This window comes from Mustelus asterias, unplaced genomic scaffold, assembly GCF_964213995.1.
Source record: "Mustelus asterias unplaced genomic scaffold, sMusAst1.hap1.1 HAP1_SCAFFOLD_2241, whole genome shotgun sequence".
NCBI classification, from domain to species: Eukaryota; Metazoa; Chordata; class Chondrichthyes; order Carcharhiniformes; family Triakidae; genus Mustelus; species Mustelus asterias.
This window is the reverse complement of record NW_027592186.1, coordinates 14,764-25,106: the sequence shown is the minus strand read 5'-3', so window position 1 is coordinate 25,106 and position 10,343 is coordinate 14,764.

Below are 10,343 nucleotides of genomic sequence, written 5' to 3'. Positions count from 1 at the left end.
AATCTAGGGATAGGGCCTGAGCAAACTGCTCTGTTGGAGAGTTGCCCACAGACTCGATGGGCCAAATGGCCTTTTCTGCGATGTAGGGATTCTATGGAAGATTAATTCCAAGGCATTGAGGGGAAGATAAAGGCTGACGCTCCGATGCAGTGCTGATGGAGTGCTGCACTGTCAGAGAGACTGGCGGGACGTACCCGCCCTTCATGCCGAGGGGATCTTCCGGTCCCACCAATGGCACTCCTTGCCACTAGGTTTCCCGGCGGCATGGGGTGGCATTAGTGGGAAATCCCATTGGCAATGAGGCGCAGCCAGAGTTTGCGAGATTTCAGAAGACAGACACACCACGGGAGATTATAGCCAAGATCCTTTGACCTCACCTGCGGCTGGGATTCTCCAGCCCCGCTGCAGTGAATGAGCGCCAAATTCTCCGTTCTCGCTGGCAGTGGTGGGGGAGTGAACGAGACCGGAGAATCCCGGCCGGTATCACGGACTTGAACAGATTGGCAAAATTCATTTTGGGGGAATGCCTGGATTAGGCTAAAGTGTCTCAAATGGGAAGGCAATTGATGCTAGCTGGTAATAGGTGCTCAGAGAGGAAGATTCCATTAGACCAGGTGTCCTGTGTATTAAGTAAAACTCCCCAGCGATCAGCCATTTCCTTCATAAGAACATAAGAAATAGGAGCAGGAGTAGGCCATCTAGCCCCTCGAGCCTGCCCCGCCATTCAATAAGATCATGGCTGATCTGAAGTGGATCAGTTCCACTTACCCGCCTGATCCCTATAACCCCTAATTCCCTTACCGATCAGGAATCCATCTATCTGTGATTTAAACATATTCAACGAGGTAGCCTCACCACTTCAGTGGGCAGAGAATTCCAGAGATTCACCACCCTCTGAGAGAAGAAGTTCCTCCTCAACTCTGTCCTAAACTGACCCCCCTTTATTTTGAGGCTGTGCCCTCTAGTTCTAGCTTCCTTTCTAAGTGGAAAGAATCTCTCCACCTCTACCCTATCCAGCCCCTTCATTATCTTATAGGTCTCTATAAGATCCCCCCTCAGCCTTCTAAATTCCAACGAGTACAAACCCAATCTGCTCAGTCTCTCCTCATAATCAACACCCCTCATCTCTGGTATCAACCTGGTGAACCTTCTCTGCACTCCCTCCAAGGCCAATATATCCTTCCGCAAATAAGCTTCAGCTTAATCGATCAAGTGAAACTGTATGGGTTTCCTCCCACAGTCCGAAAGATGTGCGGGTTAGATTGATTGGCCATGGTAAATTGACCCTAGTGTCAGGGGGGTTAGCAGGGTAACTGTGCGGGAATAGGGCCTGGGTGGGATTGTGGTTGGCACAGACTTGATGGGCCGAATGGCCTCCTGTGGGGATTCTCCGAAACATTCCACCGTGAAATGAAAACCAGAAAACTCAACAATGACTGAATTTGAAAATAGTCCTCACTGGCGCGAGGATTAGGCAGAAGGTGGTAGACAGCACTGAAAGAACCTTGTGTAGACCCAGCTGTTAGAGCAGAGGGATGAACTGAAACAGCGACTGGTGAATAAATCCCAGCAATACCCGAGGGACAGTCAGGAGGAGAATCGTTATGGGATGAACTGGCCACAGTGAGAAGGACGGGGTCTTCGAAACTCCGAGGCAGACACAGCTAATGATAAATCCGATCAGATGTTATGGCCCACGGGGACTTTTAGTTCTGTGATAAATGCGTTCATTACAAGCTTATGTAAGTCAAGAGTTTTGGAAAGTACATCAAAGCACGTGGGGTAGATTGCTTCAGATAATCGGTGGAATTCTACTGCCTTACCCGCCACGGGAATCGTACCAGGCGTGTCACTGACCAGGCAAAATCCGTTGACCTCGGAGGGGGGACTTCCCGGCCTTAGGGCGAGAATGGTCGGAAACTCCCGCCCAAGATCTGTCAGATTACGGCACAGCGTCACAGTGGTTGGCGCTGCTGCCTCACGGCACCAGGGACCAGGGTTCAATTCCCGGCCTTGGGTCACTGTCTGTGCGGAGTTTGCACGTTCTCCCCTGTGTCTGCGTGGGGGTTCCTCCGGGTGCTCCGGTTTCCTCCCACCATCCGAAAGACGTGCGGGTTAGGTGGATTGGCCGTGCTAAAATTGACCCTTAGTGTTAAGGGGGACTGGTTAAGGTAAATGCATGGGGTTATGGGGCCTGAGTGGGATTGTAGTCGGTGCAGACTCGATGGGCTGAATGGCCTCCTTCTGCACTGTAGGGATTTTATATGATGTGGAGATGCCGGCGTTGGACTGGGGTAAGCACAGTAAGAAGTCTCACAACACCAGGTTAAAGTCCAACAGGTTTATTTGGTAGCAAATACCATAAGCTTTCGGAACACTGCTCCTTCGTCAGATGGAGTGGATATAGATATCCACTCCATCTGACAAAGGAGCAGTGCTCCGAAAGCTTATGGTATTTGCTACCAAATAAACCTGTTGGACTTTAACCTGGTGTTGTGAGACTTCTTACTGGGATTTTATATGTCAGAACCCCCCAAATTGCAAACATAAAAACTCAGTTATTAGTATTTCTGATTTAAAAGAATCAATCATTCTTCCGCTGGATGTGGACCTCACTGGCTGGGCCATTTATTGCCCATCCCTAATTGCCCTTGAACTGAGTGTCTCACTCGGCCATTTCAGGAGGGCAGTTAAGAGTCAACCACATTGCTGTGACTCTGGAGTCACATGTAGGCCAGACCAGGTAAGGACGGCAGATTTCCTTCCCTAAAGGACATTAGTGAACCAGATGGGTTTTTATGACAATCGACAATGGTTTCATGGTCACCATTACTGAGACGAGCTTTATATTCCAGATTTTACTCATTCAATTTATATTTTAGCAGCTGCCATGGTGGGATTCGAACCCGTGTCCCCAGAGCATTAGCCGAGGCTGCCAGATGACATTATCAATGCACCACCGTCTACACTCTCAGTCAACATTCTGTGGGTCGCCATTGACCAGAAACTGAACTGACCAAGCATATCAATACTGTATCTACAAGAGCAGGTCAGAGGCTGGGAATTCTGCAGTGAGTAACTCACCTCCCGACTCCCCAAAGGCACATGTCAGGAGTGTGATGGAATACTCCCCACTTGTCTGGATGGGAGCAGCTCCAACAACACTCGAGAAGCTCGACACCATCCAGGACTAAGCAGCCCCGCTTGATTGTCACCGATCCACCACTTTAAACATTCACTCCCTCCACCACCGACAAACAGTGGCATCCGTGTGTACCATGTACAAGATACACTGCAGCAACTCACCAAGGCTCCTTAGACAGCATCTTCCAAACCCACAACCTCTACCATCTAGAAGGGTAAGGGCAGTGGATACCTGGGAACACCACCACCTGGAGGTTGCCCACCAAGCCACTCACCATCCTGACTTGGGAATATATCTCCATTCCTTCACTGTCACTTGTTCAAAATCCTGGAACACCGAGTTGAGGTCATAGCTTGAGCTATGAATGCACTGTCTGAGAGTGCGGTGGAGACAGATTCACACAGCGAGTGATTAGGATCTGGAATGCACTGTCTGAGAGTGTGGTGGAGACAGATTCACACAGCGAGTGGTTAGGATCTGGAATGCCTTGTCTGAGAGTGTGGTGGAGACAGATTGACACAGCGAGTGGTTTGGATCTGCAATGTACTGTCTGAGAGTGTGGTGGAGACTGATTCAGTCAAGGCATTCAAGAGGGAATTGGATTATTATCTAAAAAGGAAGAATATGCACGGTTACGGGGAGAAGACGGGCAGATGGCACTAGACGCATTGTTTATTCAGAGAAACGTTGTTGACAAGATGGCCAAATGGCCTCCTTCTGTGTTGTAACAATTCTGAAGAGCTGTTCCCAGTCAATCCTTCTTGGCATGCCTACAGAGTTTATCAAGGCATCCTCCTCCAATGCTTGTGTTTAATCATTTCAATGAAGCATAGAATCTCTACAGTGCATCAGGAGGCCATTCAGCCCATGTCTGCGTGGGTTTCCTCCCACTGTCCAAAGATATGTAGGTTAGATGGATTGGCAATGTTAAATTGCCCCTTAGTGTCCCAAGATGTATAGGTTAGGGGGGATTAGCGAGGTAAATATGTGGGGTTACTGGGATGAGGCCTGGGTAAGATCCTCTGTTTGAGAGTCAGTGCAGACTCGATGGGCCGAATGGCACTGTAGCGATGCTCTGGACAACAGGTCTGGCTATGACAAGCAGATGTCTTGTTCTAGACCAAGTTCCCAGATACCCAGTTGCACCCCCTGTGTCATTATCAACTTGCAATCCCTATGACCCTTCGGGGTGGCACGGTGGCACAGTGGTTAGCACTGCTGCCTCGCAGCACCAGGGACCTGGGTTCGATTCCTGGCTTGGGTCACTGTCTGTGTGGAGTCTGCACGTTCTCCCCGTGTCTGCGTGGGTTTCCTCCGGGTGCTCCGGTTTCCTCCCACAGTCCGAAAGACGTGCTGGTTAGGTTGCATCGTCCGTACTAAATTCTTCCTCAGTGTCACCCGAACAGGTGCTGGAGTGTGGCGACTGGGGGATTTCCACAGTTATGGGACAGTCCCTGTGCCTCAGGGTCAGAGACAGACATTGCTTTAGCCATTTTAAGGTCTTTGTTCAGTTCTTAAAATTGTAGAAATTAGCTGTGTGGAAATCTACATATCATTTGAAAGAATGTAGATTGGCCGAAATTTTCCAGCCTTGTTCGTGACTGGGATTTTCCGGTGTCACTGAGTGTGAATGGAGCTTTGGCCGGAATAACAAATTTTCCGTTCTCGCTGGCAACGGGTCCCACCAGGGATGAGACCGAAGAATTCCGCCCATGGTGTGAGATCTTAGTCTCCTGACAATGCTGATATGTGGGCAAATATTATAACATCCCACATGGTGGCACAGTGGTTAGCACCGCTATCTCCCAGCACCAGGGACCCGGGTTCAATTCCCAGCTTGGGTCACTGTCTGTGTGGAGTTTGCACATTCTCCCCGTATCAGCATGGGTTTCCTCCGGGTGCTCCGGTTTCCTCCCACACTCCAAAGTTGTGCAGGTTGGGTTGATTGGCCAACCTAAATTGCTTCTTAGTGTCCCAAGATGTGGAGGTTGGGTGGACTGGCTCTCCTAAATTGTCCCTTAGTGTCCAAAGATGTGCAGGTTAGGGGGATTGGCCATGCTAAATTGCCCTTAGTGTCCAAAAATGTGCAGGTTAGGTGGATTGGCCGTGCTAAATTGTCCCTTAGTCCCCTAAGATATGTAGGTTAGGTGGATTGGCCATGCTAAATTGCCCCTAGTGTCCGGGGGATTAGCAGGGTAAATGTGTGCGGTTACGGGAATAGGGCCTTGGTGGGACTGTGGTCGGTGCAGACTCGATGAGCCAAATGGCTTCCTTCTGTACTGTAGAGATTCTATGATTCCCGGATTCGACTCCCGGCTCGGGTCACTGTCTGTGCGGAGTCTGCACATTCTCCCCGTGCCTGCGTGGGTTTCCTCCGGGTGCTCCGGTTTCCTCCCACACTCCAATGATGTGCGGGTTAGATTGATTGGCCGTGCTAAATTGTCCCTTAGTGTCAGGGGGACTAGCTAGGGTAAATGCATGGGGTTATGGGGGTAGGGCCTGGATGGGATTGTGGTCGGTGCAGACGCGATGGGCCAAATGGCCTCCTTCTGCACTGCAGGGATTCTATGATTCGAAAGGGCTGGTTTTCCCAGGAGATGGCTGACATTTAATTGGGCAGCACGGTGGCACAGTGGTTAGCACTGCTGCCTCACAGCGCCAGGGACCCGGGTTCCATTCCCAGCTTGGGTCACTGTTTGTGCGCCACGTTCTCCCCGTGTCTGCGTGGGTTTCCTCCGGGCGCTCCGGTTTCCTCCCACACTCCAAAGATGTGCGGGTTAGGTTGATTGGCTGTGCTAAATTTCCCCTTAGTCTCCAAAGATGTGCGGGTTAGGTGCATTGGCCGTGCTAAATTGTCCCTTAGTGTCAGGGGGATTCGCAGGGTAAAACTGTGGGGTTACGGGGATAGGGTCTGGGTGTGACCCGATGGACCGAATGGGCTCCTGCTGCACTGCAGGGATTCAATGCATTCTATTAATTCTTCATGGGTCCGGAATAAAAGACATTAATTGAGGAAGTGGAGGAACCATTGTACCTCTGTAGGTACCACAGCATTCCAACGCACTGTAACATGATCCCTATCAATCTATGATCAGAGTGGTCAAATTAATCAGTGATTAACTGGCGCATTAACTCAGCGGTTACCGGGAAATGATGCCAAGATCTTTGTTAAAATAGAGTGTATTTATGGAGTACTTTGTCCTTGGCCTTGCTGTAATACAACACATTGCTTTGTCAAAGCACAGTGGCTAATGTTGTTAGATCCAGCCCGATTCCCCTAAGCTGGAGTCATGTCGAGGGATCCGGCCTAGAGTATGGACAACTCACAATCCAACGCACCCAGATCCAGGTTCGGATTTGGGAATTAGTTCCCAAGCAGCTCCGATAATCCACGTATCTCCCATTTTCCCCCAATTCAGGGATCAACAGACTGAGTGTAAAGCAACAGGTAGAGTCATCAGAGGGGCCTTGAGGAGAAATATTTTCGCCCAGAGTGCGACGGAAATTTAGAATTGACTTCCTTAGATATCGGAGTTACAGAAACCCTCAGTGCACTTACAAAAAGATATTGGTCACATACTCAAAGTAAGAGGGAGTCGATGGCCTAGTGGCATTATCGCTAGACTATTAATCCAGCAACTCAGCTAATGTTCTGGGGACCCGGGTTCGAATCCTGTCACAGCAGATGGTGGAATTTAAATTGGATTTTTAAAAATCTGGAATTAAGAATCTACTGATGATCATGAAACCCATTGTCGATTGTCAGAAAAAACCCTTCAGGGATGGAGGAAATGCTGTCCTCACCTGGTCTGGTCTACAGGTGATTCCAGAGACATGTCACATGTAGCAATGTGGTTGACTCTTAACTGCCTTCAGAACAAGGGCAACTAGGGATGGGCAATAAATGCTGGCTAGACAGCGATGCCCATGTCCCATGAATGAATAAAAATAAATCTAAAGGGCTGTGTTCCAGGGGCTGGGGAGCGAGATTAGGCTAGTACAGACAGGGCGAACTGAATGGCCTGCTTCTGGGTTGTATATTTCTACAGGTCTGACGTGGTTCTTTGCTGGTCCGTTGACACGGTGCCCATGCTATTTTCATTTATAAAGCTTTCTACAGTCAGAATTATTCAGCACAGAGAAAGGCCCTTCGGCCCATCATGGTCACTGATGATCCCTTCATGGGATTCCGCTGCTATAAGTATAACTGGAGCTTACTCCGAGGGGTAGGGGCAGGTTGGATGTGGGAAGGGTGTTTCCTCTTGTGGGAGAATCTAGAACTGGTGGGGGGATCACTGTTTAAAAATAAGTACACAAATTTAGTCAATTATAAATTAAGTCATAGAATCAGTACAGTTCAGAAGGAGACCATTCGGCCCATCGAGTCTGCGCTGACCACAATCCCACCCAGGCCCCAGTCCCATAACCCCATATATTTACCCCTGCTAATCCCCCTGACACTAAGGGACAATTTAGCACGGCTAATCCACCTAACCCGCACATCTTTGGACTGTGGGAGGAAACCGGAGCACCCGGAGGAAACCCACGCAGACACGGGGAGAATGTGCAAACTCCACACAGACAGTGACCCAAGCCGGGAATCGAACCCATGTCCCTGGCGCTGTGAGGCAACAGTGCTAACCACTGTGCCACCGTGCTACCCCTGTGCCATTCATTCGGAGGTTTTTGAATCTGTGTGGAGTAGCATAACTCCTCCGTCTGAGGCACTGCCACAGGGTAGCTGTCAGCCCCAACCATGATGACAGGTGCCTCTTAGACACGGGCATCTCAGTTCCATCTGTTTCCATGGAGATGTCGGTTGTGTCTGCCACAGGATGACGGCACGATGACACAGTGGTTAGCACTGCTGCCTCACAGCGCCAGGGACCCGGGTTCAATTCCGGCCTCGGGTCACTGTCTGTGTGGAGTTTGCATGTTCTCCCCGTGTCTGCGTGGGTTTCCTCCGGGTGCTCCGATTTCCTCCCACAATCCAAAGACATGCGGATTAAACATAGAAACATAGAAAACTACAGCACAAAACAGGCCCTTCGGCCCCACAATTTGTGCCGAACATATCCCTCCCTTTTAGGATTATGTTGATTGGCTGTGCTAAATTGCCCCTTAGTGTCAGGGGGACTAGCAGGATAAGTACATGGGGTTACAGAGATTGGTCCTGGGTGGGACTATTGTTGGTGCAGGCTTGATGGGCCGAGTGGCCTCCTTCTGCACGGTAGGGATTCTATGACCAGGTACTTTAGTGCTAAAACAGTCGGCAACATTTCCTGGTGGCAAATATAGGGCGGACTTTTCTCGTCCCAGCTGCCACAGGAATCGTAGCAGGCAAAGGTCCATTGACCTCGGGCAGGAATTTCCAGTCTTACTAAGTTGCCCCTTAGTGTCCCAAGATGTGCAGGTGAGGTGGGTTAGCGCCGCTGAACTGGTGGGGGGAATCCCCAGTCTGCTGGTGCTGGCTCAGAGCGAGAGACATGCTCAGAGGTCGGATTGCCACCGGCTAGCTCACTCCTCCAGTCCTGATGAGACTGGAGGAGTGAGCTAGCTGGGGGTTTGGGATGAAGGTAGGTGCGTACGTCCCAGGTGCATGTGCCACAGGTATGGGAGAGGTCACGGGCCCCTCTTATCAGAAACTGAGCTGTCCCAACCAGAGAGCCCATTGAAGCTTCAATATCAATATCCGTGAAGTATCTCTCCATTGTCTCTGCGGGCCACCTGGCATGTGTAGTAACGATGATGATTAAACTCACTGAAATTGTGCCTTCAGATGCGCCTTATCCTCATAACCCTCGATTCCCTGACTGATTAAAAATCTATCTATCTCGGCTTTGAACATACTTAACGACCCAGCCTCCACAACCCTCTGCGGTGAAGAATTCCACAGATTCACCACCCTCTGAGAGAAGAAATTCCTCCTCATCTCTGACCCCTAACTCTGGGATTATGCCCTCTGGTCCTAGACTCTCCCACAAGGGGAAACAACCTCTCAGCATCTACCCTATCAAGCCCTTTGAGAATCAGATATGTCTCAATGAAGTCGCCTGTCATTCTTCTAAACTCCAGTGAGTGCAGCCACAGCCTACTCAACCTCTCCTCATAAGAAAATCCCTCCATACCCGGGATCAGCCTAGTGAACCTTCTCTGGACTGCTTCCAATGCCAGTATATATTTCCCTAGATAAGGGGACCAAAACCGTTCGCGGTATTCCAGGTGTTGTCTAACTAGTGCCTTGTCCAGTTTTAGCAAGATTTCCCTATTTTTAAACTCCCATTTGAAATAAAGGCCAACATTCCATCCCTTCCCTGACACCTGCTGAACTTGCATGCTAGCTTTTTGTAATTTATGCGCAAGGACCTCCAAATCCCTCTAGGCTTTAGAAAGCTGCAGCACTTCCTCCATTTAAATAATAATCAGCTCCTTTATTCTCCCTACCTGATATTCCATTCGCCAAATTTTTGCCCACTCACTTAGCCTGTCCATATCCCTCTGTGCCATCCTTACGACTTGCCTTCCCATCTATTTTTGCGTCATCCGCAAACTTGGCAATAATACATTCACTTCCCTCGACCAAGTCATTAATATATATTGTAAATATTTGTGGCCCCAGCACTGATCCCTGTGACACTCCATTAGTTACAAAGAACAAAGAACAGTACAGCACAGGAAACAGGCCCTTCGGCCCTCCAAGCCTGCGCCGCTCATTGGTTCAACTAGACCATTCGTTTGTATCCCTCCATTCCCAGACTGCTCATGTGACTATCCAGGTAAGTCTTAAACGATGCCAGCGTGTCTGCCTCCACCACCCTACTTGGCAGCGCATTCCAGGCCCCCACCACCCTCTGTGTAAAAAACGTCCCTCTGATATCTGAGTTATACATCGCCCCTCTCACCTTGAGCCCGTGACCTCTCGTGATCGTCACCTCCGACCTGGGAAAATGCTTCCCACTGTTCACCCTATCTATACCCTTCATAATTTTGTACAGGTTGCCATCCTGAAAATGCCCCTCTTATCCCAACTCTCTGTCTTCTATCAGTTAGCCGATCCTCTATCCATGCTAATATACTAGCCCCTCTTATCCTTATGGGGTAGCCTTTTGTGCAGTACCTTATCAAATACTTTTTGGAAATCCAAGTATATTACATCTACTTGTTCCCCTTTATCTATCCTGCCATTTATGACCTCAAA